The 18778-nt window shown below is 42.5% G+C and overlaps 1 pseudogene; it reads left to right on the top strand.

Moving 5' to 3' along the window:
- The first annotated feature begins 8217 nt into the window (after positions 1-8217).
- LOC129828531 (tubulin polyglutamylase ttll6-like) lies at positions 8218-12903 on the top strand (annotated as a pseudogene).
- Positions 12904-18778: the final 5875 nt, after the last annotated feature.

The raw sequence follows: 18778 nt of genomic DNA, 5'->3' as shown, positions 1-18778 counted from the left end.
GGAGGTTATCACAACAACCCGTTTTGATCTTTTTAGGATGCCTATTTTAAGATGGGGAGATTTCACAATATGAAATTGGAGATAGCCTCTTCCCTCATTTCAAATGCGATAGTGACCTGTCCCCGTTATTAAAGGGTTGGTCTTATGCTGTGACTGTGTGGATATTGCTGATGTCAATTAACGGCATGTCACTAGTCAATATAGCACTATCCAATTGGAAAGGGGTTCAGGTAGCCTTGTTGCTGGACTCTTTCTGTTTTCATCAATGACAATTCAGCTGAAGCAAAAAATAAACGGTCACCCAGGATAGATAACAGGATGGGGGATAATCAGGATCAACTTTCAAATCCCTGCACCAAATCCCAAATCCCTAGCACACTCAGATATGTGTATGTAGCATGCAGCCAACAGGCTTCTCCTCGGTTAATCCGTTGTTTTCTGGGGCAACGAACCACAGTGTTTCATTTAGATGTGTTGGTTCAATTATGGAACAATCTCCTGTGTTTGCCCGAAGTCTTGGTCAAGCTGGTGTGATTGAAGGTGCAAGGAGGCTTCCTTCTATTGGCAAACAATAGCAGATGAGAAAAAAGGGCCATAGACGATGACAACCAATGGAAATTTAAAAGGCATACACTGGGTAGAATTTTGCTATAGCAGAAGCAGATACCATGCCATAACATAATCACTGGCGACACATTGGTGCTGCTATTCCGGTAACACTAGCCCATTGCTCTCCTTCTGGTTCCCTTGGTTCAGTGGACAAGAGGAGATTTCCTGCTGGGCGCTGTATCAGATACTGTAGGTGTGACTCGTGTGTAGCCTAGTTGGACAGACAGCAGCTCCCCAATGTATTAACCAGCTTAAAACACACTGCGTAACCCTAACCTTTCTGATGCTAGCCAGGATAGTGTAGTATTAGACACAGGATGGTGCATTGAAATGCTCTTTGCACCTGTTGCAGGCCGGTGATGGCTTTTGGATTTTTCTCTCACTGCTCTGAACCATACTGGATTTATGGAAGGATTTATTCTCATGGTGGTTTATTGATTTTGAGGTTGATGTATTTAATTTATTTATTTAACCTTTATTTAACCAGGATAAGCTCATTGAGACCCAGAGTATCCTTTTCAAGGGAGACCTGGCTAAGAAGACAGCAACAATCAATACATTACAGAATAAAAACATAAGACAATACAATAAAATTCAACATGATCCAGCCTAAAATAGGCATTTATACTCCTCTGTAATGGTCTACCATCAAAAATGTGAATTAATTCAGTGGCACTAACATATCTAGTTGAAGCATGGATTGTAGACTATTCCATACCCCTGGTGCACAAGACGAGAAGGCAGTCTTGCCTAATACTGTAAATGTCCTGGGGACTTTAAGTAGCAACCACCTAGCAGACCGGGTATGGTAACTGCTGGTGGTGAAGGAGACCAGATTACAGAGGTAAAGTGGGAGTTTACCCAAAAGGGCATTGTAGATGAACACGTAGAAATGTAGCTTTCTGCGCATATAAAGTGAGGTCCACCCCACCATTTGGTATAAGGTGCAATGGTGGGTGAGTGACTTGGGATTCGTAATAAAGCGCAAGGATGCATGAATAACAGAGTCCAGTGTCTATAAGACAGAGGAGGCTGCATGCATATACAACACCGTAATCAATTACAGAGAAAAGTGTCCTGAACAAACTTCTTTCTAGCCATAAGCGGGAAGCAAGCCTTATTACGAAAACAAAAAACGAATTTCAATCTAAGCTTCCTCACAAGATTATCCATATGAACTTTTAAGGACAACTTGTCATCCAACCATATACCTAGGTATTTGTGGGATAACACTATTTCAATGGAATAAGCCACCAGATGTGACAATGCTAACCTTCTCTGGCTGAGTGCTCTTATATAAGTCATGAATTTAGACCAGTTTGAGACCATAAATGGAGGCCTGTAGTGACTGAAAAGCAGTCTGGAGCTCTTCAACAGCCTGAACCAGAAAAGGAGCACATTAATAAAGTTGCACCTACAGCTGAAGTCGGAAGTTTACATACACCTTAGCCAAATACATTTAAACTCAGTTTTTCACAATTCCTGACATTTAATCGTAGTGAAAATTCCCTGTCTTAGGTCAGTTAGGATTACCACTTTATTGTAAGAATGTGAAATGTCAGAATAATAGTAGAGAATGATTTATTTCAGCTTTTATTTCTTTCATCACATTCCCAGTGGGTCAGAAGTTTACATACACTCAATTAGTATTTGGTAGCATTGCCTTTAAATTGTTTAACAAATGTTTCGGGTAGCCTTCCACAAGCTTCCCACAATAAGTTGGGTGAATTTTGGCCCATTCTTCCTGACAGAGCTGGTGTAACTGAGTCAGGTTTGTAGGCCTCCATGCTCGCACATGCTTTTTCAGTTCTGTCCACAAATTTTCTAAAGGATTAAGGTCAGGGCTTTGTTATGTCCACTCCAATACCTTGACTTTGTTGTCCTTAAGCTATTTTGCCACAACTTTGGAAGTATGCTTGGTGTCATTGTCCATTTGGAAGACCCATTTGCGACCAAGCTCTAACTTCCTGACTGATGTCTTGAGATGTTGCTTCAATATATCTACATAATTTCCCTTCCTCATGATAACATCTATTTTGTGAAGTGCACCAGTCCCTCCAGCAGCAAAGCAACCCACAACATGATGCTGCCACCCCCGTGCTTCACGGTTGGGATGGTGTTCTTCGGCTTGCAAGCCTCCCCCTTTTTCCTCCAAACATAACGTTGGTCATTATGGCCAAACAGTTCTATTTTTGTTTCATCAGACCAGTGTACATTTCTCCAAAAAGTACGATCTTTGTCCCCATGTGCAGTTGCAAACTGTAGTCTGGCTTTTTTATGGCGGTTTTGGAGCAGTGGCTTCTTTCTTGCTGAGCGGCCTTTCAGGTTATGTCGACATAGGATTCGTTTTACTGTGGATATAGATACAGTTGAAGTCAGAAGTTTACATACACTTAGGTTGGAGTCATTAAAACTCGTTTTTCAACCACTCCACAAATTTCTTGTTAACAAACTATAGTTTTGGCAAGTCGGTTAGGACGTCTACTTTGGGCATGACACAAGTCAATTTTCCAACAATTGTTTCCAGACAGATTATTTAACATACATACACTAAGTTGACTGCCTTTAAAAACAGCTGGGAAATTCCTAAAAATTATGTCATGGCATTAGAAGCTTCTGATAGGCTAATTAACATCATTTGAGTCAATTGGAGGTGTACCTGTTGATGTATTTCAAGGCCTACCTTCAAACTCAGTGCCTCTTTGCTTGACATCATGGGAAAATCAAAAGAAATCAGACAACACCTCAGAAAAATAATTGTAGACCTCCACAAGTCTGGTTCATCCTTGGGAGCAATTTCCAAATGCCTGAAGGTACCACGTTCATCTGTACAAACAATAGTACGCAAGTATAAACACCATGGGACCACGCAGCCGTCATACCGCTCAGGAAGGAGATGCGTTCTGTCTCCTGGAGATGAACATACTTTGGTGCGACAAGTGCAAATCTGTCACGACTTACGCCCGAGGTCGGTCCCTCTCCTTGTTCGGGCAGCGTTCGGCGGTCGACGTCACCGGTCTTCTAGCCATCGCTGATCCATCTTTCATTTTCCATTGGTTTTGTCTTTATTTTCTACACACCTGGTTTTCATTATCCAATTACATGTTCATGTATTTAACCCTCTGTTTCCCCCATGTTTGTTGTGCGTGATTATTTCTATGTTCAGTTCGGTTATGATGGCTGGTTTTTCGACAGGTGTTCTGGTCACCCGTGAGTAATATTTACTGTTGGTTATTGGTCAAGTGTATTTGTTTACCTTGTTTACCTTGTTTACCTAAATCAACACACAGAGCAGCACAATATTGCTTTTTATCAAGTGCATGTATTTTTATCAAGTGCATGTATCCGGGTGAAGTTTCATTCTGACCCATTTTATTTGATCAGAACCTTGTTGGCCTGTGCTGCTTCATTCAAAGATAGTCTGTACACCCTGGTGGGTAGGCTAAATGCCTCCTGTTTTGAAAATGTTTCAAAATAGTCTGCCCGAGGAGAGTTTTGAAGAATTGTGATTAAATAATGCAATATTTTACTTGCATTAATGCTGTTTGCTCAGCAACCTGAACCTCCGTATGATCCTGCAGTAGTATTTGAGTCTCAGTGAACTGGACGTCAGTGTTAACCTCGCCTCCTAGATGGAGCAAACTGACCTAAATCCTTTTTCAAAACTCTCCTCGGGCAGACGTGTCACAACTACTTGAATCTAGCAAACCTGATTCAAGTAGTCAAGGGTTTGATAATTATAATTAATGTGTACGTTGGCCATTATGACAACCTGAACCTCCTTGCCATCCAAGTGAGAGGATAAACACACAAGTACACCACAGAGTACATTTAATATCTGCACAAGTACAATGTAATTACTGGGTGTACACAGAATTTAGCTAATTAAAATCAAATCAAATGTTATTTGTCACATACACATGGTTAGCAGATGTTAATGCGAGTGTAGCGAAATGCTTGTGCTTCTAGTTCCGACAATGCAGTAATATCCAACGAGTAATCTAACCTAACAATTTCACAACAATTACCTTATACACACAAGTGTAAAGGAATGAATAAGAATATGTACATAAAAAAATATATGAATGAGTGATGGTATAGAACGGCATAGGCAAGATGCAGTAGATGCAATAGAGTACAGTATATACATATAAGATGAGTAATGTAGGGTATGTAAACATATAAAAGTGGCATTGTTTAAAGTGGCTAGTGATACATTTGTTACATCAATTTTTCCATTATTAAAGTGGCTGGAGTTGAGTCAGTATGTTGGCAGCAGCCACTCAATGTTAGTGATGGCTGTTTAACCTTCTGATGGCCTTGAGATAGAAGCTGTTTTTCAGTCTCTCGGTCCTTGCTTTGATGCACCTGTACTGACTTCGCCTTCTGGATGATAGCGGGGTGAACAGGCCGTGGATCGGGTGGTTGTTGTCCTTAATGTCGGTGACATCGGGTGGTGGAGGTGTCCTGGAGGGCAGTTAGTTTGCCCCCGGTGATGCGTTGTGCAGACCGCACCACCCTCTGGAGAGCCTTGCTGTTGCGGGTGGTGCAGTTGCCGACCCAGGCGGTGATACAGCCCGACAGGATGCTCTCGATTGTGCATCTGTAAAAGTTTGTGAGTGTTTTTGGTGACAAGCCAAATTTCTTCAGCCTCCTGAGGTTGAAGAGGCGCTGCTGCGCCTTCTTCACCACGCTGACTGTGTGGTTGGACCATTTCAGTTTGTCCGTGATGTGTACGCCGAGGAACTTAAAACTTTCTACCCTCTCCACTACTGTCCCGTCGATGTGGATAGGGGGTGCTCCCTTTGTTGTTTCCTGAAGTCCACGATCATCTCCTTTGTTTTGTTGACGTTGAGTGTGAGGTTATTTTCCTGACACCACACTCCGAAGGCCCTCACCTCCTCCCTGTAGGCCGTCTCGTTGTTGTTGGTAATCAAGCCTACTGAAGCCAAATTAAGTGTATGCTGGGGGTGCTTACTTGTAATTAATGTGTACTTATATTGTATGTTACCCATCCTGACCCTAATTTTAAAGCTTCCGGAAGCGCCATCCAAGTTTAAGAATAAACAGACTAGTACACCACAGAGTACATGTAATATCTGCATAAGTACAATGTAATTACTAGGTGTTACACTTCATTTGAATGAGCTAAATCCTGTGTATCTTGAGGTGTACTTACTTTGTAATTATTGTGTACCTACAAAGTATGTTACCCATTCCGATAATCTAATCGTCAGCTTCTGAAAGTGCCATCCAAGTGAGAAAATAAACACACTAATACATCGCAGAGTACATATCTGTAATATCTGCATAAATACAAGTTTGTCGCTAGTTCTTACACAGGATTTAGCTATTTAAAGTGAAGTGTAACTTTATAGTTACCTATGAGCAATTTCTATATAATTACGTGTTACTCATTACCATGTGAAAATACCTACAAATAAAAGACGAGCTTCTACTTTTGTCAACTTTATTGCAATATGTAAAAAGACCTTACATTTCTTATAAAATTAAAGATTTTTATTGTTAGATTAATAATTTGATTAACAAAGATATACACTGCTCAAAAAAAATAAAGGGAACACTTAAACAACACAATGTAACTCCAAGTCAATCACACTTCTGTGAAATCAAACTGTCCACTTAGGAAGCAACACTGATTGACAATAAATTTCACATGCTGTTGTGCAAATGGAATAGACAAAAGGTGGAAATTATAGGCAATTAGCAAGACACTCCCAATAAAGGAGTGATTCTGCAGGTGGTGACCACAGACCACTTCTCAGTTCCTATGCTTCCTGGCTGATGTTTTGGTCACTTTTGAATGCTGGCGAGTGCTCTCACTCTAGTGGTAGCATGATAACCTTCTTGCCACAGCTCGCATTGATGTGCCATCCTGGATGAGCTGCACTACCTGAGCCACTTGTGTGGGTTGTAGACTCCGTCTCATACTACCACGAGAGTGAGAGCACCGCCAGCATTCAAAAGTGACCAAAACATCAGCCAGGAAGCATAGGAACTGAGAAGTGGTCTGTGGTCACCACCTGCAGAATCACTCCTTTATTGGGAGTGTCTTGCTAATTACCTATAATTTCCACCTTTTGTCTATTCCATTTGCATTTGCATGTGACATTTATTGTCAATCAGTGTTGCTTCCTAAGTGGACAGTTTGATTTCACAGAAGTGTGATTGACTTGGAGTTACATTGTGTTGTTGTAACGATTGTCTACTTCTTCCTCCTCCTCAGACGAGGAGAGGAGAGAGGGATCGGAAGACCAAAATGCAGCAGGTTGTGAATACATACTGATTTATTAGACAAACGATGAAACACTAAAACAAACACTTGGAAAGATATACAAAATAACAAAACCACGTAGACTGACCTGAACGTAAGAACTTACATGTAACACGAAGAACGCACGAACAGGGAAAAACAGACTACACAAAAACCGAACGCACAAACATACCGAAACAGTCCCGTGTGGCGCAACATACACAGACACGGAAGACAACCACCCACAACAAACAATGTGAAACAACCTACCTTAATATGACTCTCAATTAGAGGAAACGCCAAACACCTGCCTCTAATTGAGAGCCATATCAGGCAACCCATTAACCCAACATAGAAAACACATAACATAGACTACCCACCCAAATTCACGCCCTGACCAATTAAACACATACCAAAACAACAGAAAACAGGTCAGGAACGTGACAGTTGTTTAAGTGTTCACTTTATTTTTTTGAGCAGTGTATATTGGCCTACTCAATAACATAAAAATAACAACTCTAGTGGGGACTCAAATATGTAGCCTATAGTATGGTGAGTAGCCTAGATACAGTAGCTAGCTAATTTAGAAAATCTGTAGAAAGGTCAATGGGGTGTGTGATTGGACAAAAGCCCAGTCTATTTGTATAGGAAATTCAGTACAGAAGAGCAAGAGCAGGGGTGCGTATTCATTAAGCCACAACTGTTGCAAAACGTTTCTTAAACGGAAGCAAACGGACGGAAACGGGGAAGGACTTACCTGAATTTGTCCAAGAGAAACTCTCGTTTTTGTTTGCAAAACCAAACGTTTGGACTTATGATTACACCCCAGGACGTCGGAATGTTTTCAAACAACATTGACACCATGTGCCTGCCACAATAACGCCTCGATCCCACCGACAGAATCTTTTGCGCAAAATGGTACGCAGCATCATCTGGATATGTGTGCAAGAAAAGTTCAACATTCACCTTCTGCTACCATTTCTGTCAAGCCGTCTACGCATGCAGTACATACGATGCATACATTCGATAAATCCAACGTTTGCACCACACAGAACGCAATGCATCGCAATGCTGCAATGCAAACTAAGCGTTCCATTAAAAATGAATGTACTTCTGGTGTACCAAAATGCAATGACTCTATTGGTGTGATCGAAGTGTAACACACAATGGTTGCGTTCCCCTGCTCAGATGTTGCATGCATCAACCAATCATTGTGTGGCCATGTCATCGACAGTGTCATCGACTGACGGATTGCTCATTTGGTTAGCTGATACTTAAAATCATAGAGATCCTATTCAGAGGACTGGACTCTCTTCTGGACAGACTGCTCTGTCTCCCTGGACAGAGTTATGGACATGAAGCGTTACGAGGTACTCTACCTCTTCCAAGTCCACCTCCCTCTCCTCATAGTGCTCTGAATATGTGCCTCTGCAGCTGTTGAGTTGTCACATTCAACGCTATGTGTTTGCTGTAACCTTACAGAAGATCAACCACTTTCCCAGGATGAGTGAGATTTGTAGAAAGGATCTTCTGGCTCAAAACATGAACCGCACGCTGAAGCTCTTCCCCAGATACTACAATATCTTTCCCTGAACATGGTGCCTACCGGCAGAGTGAGTTCTCATTGTCACTGTGCTTAGTCTCGTCATTCAAAACACATACTGAATCAGCAGTGTAATCAATGGAGAATTTGTCGTTTTTTTTTTTGTATCTGCAGTTATAGTGACTTCCAAGCCTAAACTAGGGCCAAAAAACCCAAGACATACATCTGTAAGGCGGACTCCGGTTGCCAAGGGAGAGGCATCGTCATCACCAAGTCCCGCAACGACATACGGCCCGGAGAACACATGATCTACCAGTTGTTCGTCTCCCGGGTGAGACTCACTGACACACACACCTCCCTTTTCAGAGAGGGAACCTTCTAGACTTTGTATGTATTGTATAATATTCTGCAGAATCGATTCAACTCGTAGCTCAACTGAGGTTGCCGGAGGACAGGTGCAATAAGTGATACCTTATTATGTGACAGTATTTAATGGGAACAATCAGAGAGTAGGTTTATGACTGTCTTTATGAAGGACCAATCAGAGAGCAAGATTATGATGATGTAATTTTGAGGGGACCAATCAGAGAGCAGGGTTATGACGATGTCATTAGAAATAGACAAATCGGAGAGCAGGGTTATGAGGATGTCATTATGAAGGGAACAATCAGAGAGCTGGGTTATGTCAATGTTATGATGAAGGGTCTAATCAGAAAGCAGGGTTATGATGATGTCATTAGCTATATCATAATGCCAACTGTGCTCTCCCCCAGCCATTCATTATTGACGGCTTCAAGTTTGAGCTGCGTATCTATGTACTGGTGACCTCCTGTGACCCCTTCCGCATCTTCCTGTACAACGATGGGCTGGCTCGCTTCTGCACTACCCAATACAATGAGCCCAGCAATGGCAAAGTGGTGAGGTGGACAACACGGCTACTCAGTTAACACTTCTAATGCCAACTGTTACACAGCATTACACACTTCTCATTTGCCTATCTTGCTCTGTTTGGCAGTGTTGTTTGTACAGTTGATGCTTTGAAGCACTAGATAATCATTTAACATGAGGAATCTCATCAGTAACTTTACTGATCCCTGACTCTCCCGCACTGACTATCTTTCTATTTCTACAAGGATGATGTTTGCATGCATCTGACAAGCTATGCCATCCAACAAGCCCAGTGAGAACTTTGTCCGTGACGACGACACTGGCAGCAAAAGGTAAGCAGGTGTTCCTTTACTTCAAATACCTCTCGAATTTAACTTTACCTTCATTTCTTTGTATAATTCATCTCATTGGGAATTCCCATCCACAAGTGACTGCTAAGCCAATGCTTCCATCTCAGTTCCCTCCTCCCTGTCGTTCCAGGAAGCTGTCCACCTTGAACACGCACCTGGAGGCCATGTGTTACGACACAGAGAAGATGTGGTTGGACATTGAGGACGTGATTATTAAGACGCTTGTTTCTGCCCCCCCTGTCCTCAAACACAACTACCACACCTGTTCCCCTAACCACGCTGCTGGCAGTGCCTGCTTTGAGATCCTGGGCTTTGATGTGCTGCTAGACCATCAACAGGCCCTGGGTGCTAGAGGTGATGCCCTCTTCTTGGGTTAGGAGGACGTATTGATATGGGTCCTATATCCCTAAAGCGTCTTTTGAGCTAAGAAATGTGTTATGCTAAGGCATTTTGCTAGCATATTATTTTAAAGCTAGAAAGCAAACAAGGTATATTCATAATGCTCAATTATGTTCATGTGTGTGTGTGTGTGTGTGCAGGTGAACCACCCCCCCAGTTTCCCCACTGATTTGCCTGGGATTAGAAGGATGGCCTGCTGTAATGACACCCTGGTCCTTCTAAATCTGTCTGCCCGTGACCGCCATAAGATCGCTGAGGAGGATAAGCGCAGGGTGAAGGAGAGGCTGCTGCAGAACTGGTCCAGAGAGGCCCGGTACAATCAGAACAACGTGATGGGTAGGAAGACCATTTGGAACTTTGTCTTTGTGGAATTTCAATGTGCTTGTATGATCAGTTTGACCATGTAACAACAAGCTATGATGGGTCATATTATGAATTATCATGGTTATAGACATGTAACAAACAAAGTGATTTGGACCAAACTCAATCCGGTATGTATTTTTTTTGATGCATTCAATTCATTCATTCAGTTGTGGTCAGTTGAGGTCATTTTTGTGTTGTGAGGAGATGTGTCAGTCCGAGGCAGCCAGTGTGTAGCAAGTTTAAATGGGCGAGACCAAACACCCAGGTGGCTTCCGCAGGATCTATTCCCGCGAGGATGGAGAGAAGTACTTCAAACACAGCAGTGCCCTGTTTCAAGAGACTGCCACCTCCAAGACCAGGGAGGAGTGTGCCACATAGACATCCCATGTTGGCAAACATTTTCACACACACACACTCACATACAGGCTTGTAGACAATACCATGAAAACACTCAAACAGAAAATACAAAATCTTAGTTTATATCCCCTTTTTTCGTTGTTTCATGTACAATTTATTTCTGTGTGTGACTGTGTACTTAGGCAGCAGCTGCAGGTGCTACGTCTGAAGCAGGAGCAGAAGGAGAGGGAGCAAAATGGGAACTGTAGATGAGACTTCCTGGTGGAATCTGGAGGAGAGGCCAACCCACACAGAGTACGAACCCAACAGACCAACTTCCAACAGGTTACTGTGAGTCACATCACCCTGCCATCAGTTTTGTATGTACGTGGGGGAGTGGGTCCTGTATCATTGCTAGATCTGTGACATGTTACCTATGGTTTTCTATGTATTTTTACCTACAGAAGCCTAGCTGTCCTCAAACATAGAGGGAAGTCAGTCTCATGGCATCATTGGGAGTGGCAATCTTACTTGTAGTTGCAGGGCCTTTCAGCGGCCACAGGAGGGAGCCAAACTTCTTTCCCACTGAACAACTTACATACATGTCCAACTACCACACCATAAGATGGCCATTTAACACATCTACGTTAACACCTCATTAAATACTGAAAAATGATTATACATTGTGATGAAATGTTTCCTTACTATATGGTGTGAATTGTGTCTCTCCAGCTCTTGACCTTGCTCCCCCTGCTTCCTGCAACTTACTTACTCCCCCTGCTTACTGCCCTACAGGAGGCGGAGTGGGTGAGTGAACTGCTCCAACGGGACCAAGTCTATCAGCTGCTGCAGGGGGGACACCCCAATCCTGACGCCACGAGCAGAATGACCTGCCCCTATAAATACATGAACGAGCCAATAAGGTTAGGCTACAGCTTCATAGATATTTAACTGGTCCGTTTATGTTAATTGTTTCCCTGTCAGGGAATTGTGTCCTCCATATTTGTCCTAATATGGGATATTTACATTTATTATGGATCCCCATTAGCTGCTGCCAAGGCAGTTACTCTTCCTGGGGTCCAGCAAATCTACAACTCAAAATCCATGTCCACGTGTGTATATAGTGTGTATGTTATCGTGTGTGTATGCATGTGTCTATGCCTGTGTTTGTCTCTTCACAGTCCCCGCTGTTCCATAAGGTGTATTTTTTTTATCTAATTTTACTGCTTGCATGAGTTACTTGATGTGGAAAAGAGTTCCATGTAGTCTTGGCTCTATGTAGTACTGTGAGCCTCCCATTGTCTCTTCTGGACTGTGAAGAGACCTCTGGTGGCATGCATTGGTGTCGGTGCTGTGTACCAGTAGTTCAACCAGACACCTTGGTGCATAATTTAACCTTTATTTAACAAGGCAAGTCAGTTAAAGAACAAATTCTTATTTACAAAGACGGCCTAGGAACAGTTACCTTGTCAGCTCGGGGATTCGATCTAGCAACCTTTCGGTTACTGCCCCAATGCTCTAACCACTAGTCTACTTGCCGCCCCGCACAAATATGGGCACTGCATTGTCTCAAAGTTACCAGTCTGGGCAGGGGCCCCCAGGGGCACGCTCAAACTGAGTCTGCCTGCCTACAGTAATACACCCCTGAGGATCCGGTCATAGAGATGGTCTGCCAGGTGCCAGGGGACCTGAGGAGGACCAACAGTACCCAGCGTATTCCATGGACAAGTGAGCTCAACCACTGAGCATCCATGATGCAGCTCTTGTCCTCACTTTATTGCGTCATTACCATACCGCCACTGATCTCAAATTGTAGATTGTACTTATGGATAATCATGTTTATTATTTTGAGGGCATAGTATTGATTTTCTCTCTCTCTCTCTCTCTCTCTCTGTCAGTGGTGCTCGTCAGTGAATTATGAGCTCATCCCATGCAGAGTCCAGGGCCTGGGCCACAGTGTCAAATCTCTCCCAGCTCATGCCTGGATGGCTCCACTGCACCCCCCCATGTCCTCTGGCCCCAAGGCTCTCCAGAGCCTGTTTGTCACTTCCACCCCAGCCCCACTGATCCAGCGGCCTGACATCCCCCACCCCATCTACAACCCCTCCCGTAAAGTCCCCCAACACGGACAAAGGCGTTAGGGAGCAGGGCTGTCACTGGTCCTTCCATAGTGCCAAAAACCACGAGCGAGGGAGAGCAAACGAGCTTTCCTGGCAAACTTTGCATAAGTTGTTCCCCAAATACTCTCCATATAGTGTATACATTTCTTCATTTTTTTTTTCATCCTCAAAATGAAATTAATTTCTATGATAGGACTGAGGTTCTGATAATTGATTGAGGTGAAATGGTGAGAAGAGAAATGGAGTGAGGCCTTATTGTGAAAATATGGAAGCAATGGTGCATATTGTGACTTAGGTATTGCGTGGTTCTTGGTAGAAAGATGTGTCATTTCAATGTCTATGCAAACACTGTGGATTTTACAGAGTGGAATTTAAGTGAATACTATCTGTGTCTTATCAAATACCTTGGGTTGTTAAATATCACCATAACCACTGAGACAATGGTGAAAACTCTTCAAAATATTATTTCAGGAAATCTGGACATTTTACTCAGTTATGTGAAATCTGAAAGGAAGAGATGGGTGTGACCAGGTAGTCCTATAGCAAATGTGTGCGACTTTGCTACTAGGCTTTTATCATATTAGTTTTTGTTTATAATTCTGCAATGGTAACCATAATCGTTCATTTGTGCTAAGTCTTAGAAGAAAAAAACGCTGGGGGTACTGAAATTACCACGAAGCGGGACTAACAAATACTCCTCAGATTTCACTGATTTTAATTGTAGATTAACCCATAGTATTTTCACATGGCTATTTGGGATGTGGTGTACATTTGTTTATTGCGCATTATTTTATTTGAGTTGGTGAGAAATATGTTATGAATTCATCTTTGCTCATGTTTATATGAGGATATTTGTTAAATTCAGGATGATATTGATAATAGTGCTAGGCTTATTATCAATATGCTCCATATGATTAGTCAAACAGTTTAGCAAATAATAAGTGAGAAATCTTAGACGTTTTTATTGTAACACCCCAGTTTTGCACCATTTTAGGCTATCAAATTATAAGTGAAATCATTGGAAATGCAAACGATAGGCTATTTGAATGAAAATGAAAGCTTCTCTCTTCTCTTTAACAAGGCTCCCTAGTGGCGCAGCGATCTAAGGCTAGGCATATCACTGCTAGAGGCGTCACTACAGACGCTGGTTCGATCCCGGGCTGTTTCACGTGATCGGGAGTCCTAAAGGGCGGCGCACTATTGGCTCAGTGTCGTCCGGGTTAGGGGAGGGTTTGGCGGGTGTAGGCCGTCATTGTAAATAGGAATTTGTTCTTATTTGCCAAGTTAAATAAAGGAAAAATAAAAAAATAATCGCACTGTTTGATTTGTTTAAAATGTAGCTCATAAACATTGTACTAGGCTAGGTCTACTGTACGTAATTGGAAATTCGATATGTCGATTGGTTTAATTTTACCTCAGTGAGGATTTGGAAAGAAGGCTATTTAAGAAGAGATGATTTAACGATATATTTATTGTTCAATTGGAATATAGAATACGCTGAATTTCTACTCGCGTGATATACTGGATCTCTCAAGATCTAGGACTTGTGACTATTGGATAGTTGGCATAACAAGTTTAAATTACAGTTTAGTTATAGCCTACTTTTATATAACGTGCAACAAACACCCTTTATCGCAACATTTCACATCTCAATAAAAGCACATACATTTTATTGTAACCATGTGCAAAAAATACTACTAATACTACCATTTCTTTCATTCGATTTTTACCAATGACCTGCATTAAACAAAGCCTGTGTGTCCATGTACGCTGATGAGTCAACCCTATATGCGTTAGCAACCACAACTATTTATTTTTTAAAGTTTTAAATGTAACCTTTATTTAATTAGGCACGTCATTTAAGAACAAATTCTTATTTACAATGGCGGCCTACCCCGGGCAAAGCCAGACTTAGCTCGGCCAATTGTGCGTGCTATGGGACTCCCAATCACAGCCAGTTTGGGACTGTAGTGACGCCTACTGATATGCAGTGCCTTAGACCGCTGCACCACTCTGGAGCCCAAACCAATGAAGTCACTGAAACCCTTAACAAAGAGTTACAGTCAGTTTTGGAATGGGTGGTCAGTAATAAACTGCCTGAATATCTCTAAAGCTAAGTATTTGGTACAAATCATTCCCTAAGTTCTAGACCTCAGCTGAATCTGGTGTAGCTGTTGAGGAGACTAAATTACTTGGTGTTACCTTAGATTGTAAACTGGTCAAAACGTATCGCTTCAATGGTTGTAAATATGAGGAGAGGTCTGTCCGTGACAAAGAGATGCTCTGCTTTTTTGACCCCAAACTCCACAAAGCAAGTCCTGCAGGCTCTAGTTTGATCTTATCTTGATTATTGTCCAGTCGTGTGGTCAAGTGCTGCAAAGAAAGACCTAGTTAAGCTGAAGCTGGCCCAGAACAGAGCAGCAAATGTTGCTCTTCATTGTAATGAGAGGGCTAATACATCTAATTGTATAGGTCACGTACACGTGATTAGCAGATGTTATTGCGGGTGTAGCGAAATTGACTACAAGAAAAGGAGGACTGAGCACGCCCCCATTCTCATCAACGGGGCTGTAGTGGAGCAGGTTGAGAGCTTCAAGGTCCTTGGCGTCCACATCAACAACAAACTAACATGGTCTAAGCACACCAAGACAGTCGTGAAGAGGGCACAATTAAACCTATTCCCCCTCAGGAGACTGAAAAGATTTGGCATGGGTCCTCAGATCCTCAAAAGGTTTTACAGTTGCACCATCGAGAGGATCAGCGGAGTGGAGGTGATGTTTCCTACCTTCACCACCTGGGGGCGGCCCGTCAGGAAGTCCAGGACCCAGTTGCGCAGGGAGGGGTTCAGACCCAGGGCCTCGAGCTTAAGGATGAGCTTGGGGGGTACTATGGTGTTGAAAACTGAGCTGTAGTCAATGAACAGCATTCTTACATAGGTATTCCTCTTGTCCAGATGGGATAGGGCACTGTGCGGAGTGATGGCGATTGCATCGTCTGTGGATCTATTGGGGCGATAAGCACATTGAAGTTGGTCTAGGGTGGCAGGTAAGGTAGCGGTGATACAATCCTTGACTAGTCTCTCAAAGCACTTCATGGTGACAGAGGTGAGTGCTACTGGGCGACAGTCATTGTGTTCAGTTACCTTTGACTTCTTGGGTACAGGAACAATGGTGGCCATCTTGAAGCATGTGGGGACAGCAGACTGGGATAAGGAGAGATTGAACAAGCCCGTAAACACACCAGCCAGCTGGTCTGAGACGCTGCTAGGGAGACAGCCTTGTCTGGGCAGACAGCCTTGCGAGGGTTAGCACGTTTTAAATGTTTTACTCACGTCAGCTACGGAGAAGGAGAGCCCACAGTCCTTGGTAGCGGGCCACGTCGGTGGCACTGTGTTATCCTCAAAGCAATACTATGAATGTCAGTCTCTCTTGGCTTAGAGTTGAGGAAAGACTGACTACATCACTTCTTGTTTAATAGGAAATATTAATGTGTTGGAAATTCCAAATTGTTTGCATTGTCAATTACACACAGCACTGACACACACACACACACACACACCTCACCAGGCATGCCACCAGCGGTCTTTTCACAGTCCCCGGGTCCAGAACAAACTCAAGGAAAAGTACAATATTATACAGAGCCATGAGTGCATGGAACTCCCATCTGATATAGCGCAAGTGAACAGCAAACCTGGTTTACATTGATTTTTTATTTTTAAAGCAACACCTCACGGAACAATGCCTCTCCCCCATGTGACCTACTTGTTGTGTGTATGTACTGACATGTATGTGTAACTAAATAGATGCACACACAGGCACACTACATGTTAATGTTTTTAAATGTATGTAAATTGTAAAGTATTTTGTCTGTAATGTCTTTTTCGTTATGGGACCCCAGTAAGACTAGCTGTCGCCATTGGCATCAAATTAAAAAAAATATATGATTTGTGATCAGCAATGTCAAATCAAATCCAATTTTATTAGTCACATGCGCCGAATACAACCTTATAGTGAAATGCTTACTTACAAGCCCTTAACCAACAATGCAGTTTTAAGAAAATACCAACAACAAAAAAAGTAAGAGATAATAATAACGAATAACTAAAGAGCAGCAGTAAATAACAATAGCGGGGCTATATACAGGGGGTACCGGTACAGAGTCGATGTGCGGGGCTACATTGGTAATCGAGGTAATTGAGGTAATATGTACATGTACACTACCGTTCAAAAGTTTGGGGTCCCTTAGAAATGTCATTGTTTTCCATGAAAACATACATGAAATGAGTTGCAAATGAATAGGAAATATAGTCAAGACGTTGACAAGGTTATAAATAATGATTTTTAATTGAAATAATAATTGTGTCCTTCAAACTTTGCTTTCGTCAAAGAATCCTCAATTTGCAGCAATTACAGCCTTGCAGACCTTTGGCATTCTAGTTGTCAATTTGTTGAGGTAATCTGAAGAGATTTCACCCCATGCTTCCTGAAGCACCTCCCACAAGTTGGATTGGCTTGCTGGGCACTTCTTACGTACCATACGGTCAAGCTGCTCCCACAACAGCTTAATAGGGTTGAGATCCGGTGACTGTGCTGGCCAATCCATTATAGACAGAATATCAGCTGACTGCTTCTTCCCTAAATAGTTCTTGCACAGTTTGAAGCTGTGCTTTGGGTCATTGTCCTGTTGTAGGAGGACATTTGCTCCAGTTAAGCGCCATCCACAGGGTATGGAATGGCGTTGCAAAATGGAGTGATCCCTTTACCACCACCAAATCTCCCACTTTACCACCACCAAAGCACCGCCACACCTTCACATTGCCTCCACCATGCTTGACAGATGGCGTCAAGCACTCCTCCAGCATCTTTTCATTTTTTCTGCGTCTCACGAATGTTCTTCTTTGTGATCCGAACACCTACAAGTTAGATCCGTCTGTCCATAACACTTTTTTCCAATCTTCCTCTGTCCAGTGTCTGTGTTCTTTTGCTCATCTTAATCTTTTATTTTTATTGGCCAGTCTGAGATATGGCCTTTTCTTTGCAACTCTGCCTAGAAGGCCAGCATCCCGGAGTTGCCTCTTCACTGTTGACGTTGAGACTGGTGTTTTGCGGGTACTATTTAATGAAGCTGCCAGTTGAGGACTTGTGAAGCGACTGTTTCTCAAACTAGACACTAATGTACTTGTCCTCTTGCTCAGTTGTTCGCCGGGGCCTCCCACTCCTCTTTCTATTCTGGTTAGAGACAGTTTGCGCAAGAATAGAACTAGAATAGACTGACGAGTTTCAGAAGAAAGTTCTTTGCTTCTGGCCGTTTTGAGTCTGTAATTGAACCCACAAATGCTGATGCTCCAGATACTCAACTAGTCTAAAGAAGGCCAGTTCTATTGCTTCTTTAATCAGAACAAACATTTTCAGCTGTGCTAACATAATTGCGAAGGGTTTTCTAATGATCAATTAGCCTTTTAAAATGATAAACTTGGATTAGCTAACACAAGAGTGATGGTTGCTGATAATGGGCCTCTGTACGCCTATGTAGATATTCCATAAAGAATCTGCCGTTTCCAGCTACAATAGTAATTTACAAAATTAACAATGTCTACACTGTATTTCTGATCAATTTTATGTCATTTTAATGGATATTTTTTTTGCTTTTCTTTCAAAAACAATGACATTTCTAAATGGCCCCAAACTTTTGAACGGTAGTGTAGGTGGAGTTATTAAAGTGACTATGCATAGATAATAACAGAGAGAAGCAGCGTAGAAAGGGGGGGGGGGGCTATGCAAATAGTCTGGGTAGCTATTTGATTAGATGTTCAGGGGTCTTATGGCTTGGGGGTAGAAGCTGTTTAGAAGCCTCTTGGACCTAGACTTGGCGCTCCGGTACCGCTTGCCGTGCGGTA

Source organism: Salvelinus fontinalis, chromosome 30 (assembly GCF_029448725.1).
Source record: "Salvelinus fontinalis isolate EN_2023a chromosome 30, ASM2944872v1, whole genome shotgun sequence".
In the NCBI taxonomy this organism is placed as follows: domain Eukaryota; kingdom Metazoa; phylum Chordata; class Actinopteri; order Salmoniformes; family Salmonidae; genus Salvelinus; species Salvelinus fontinalis.
The sequence above is the reverse complement of the archived record's forward strand: the minus strand, read 5'-3'. Positions and strand labels throughout refer to the sequence as shown.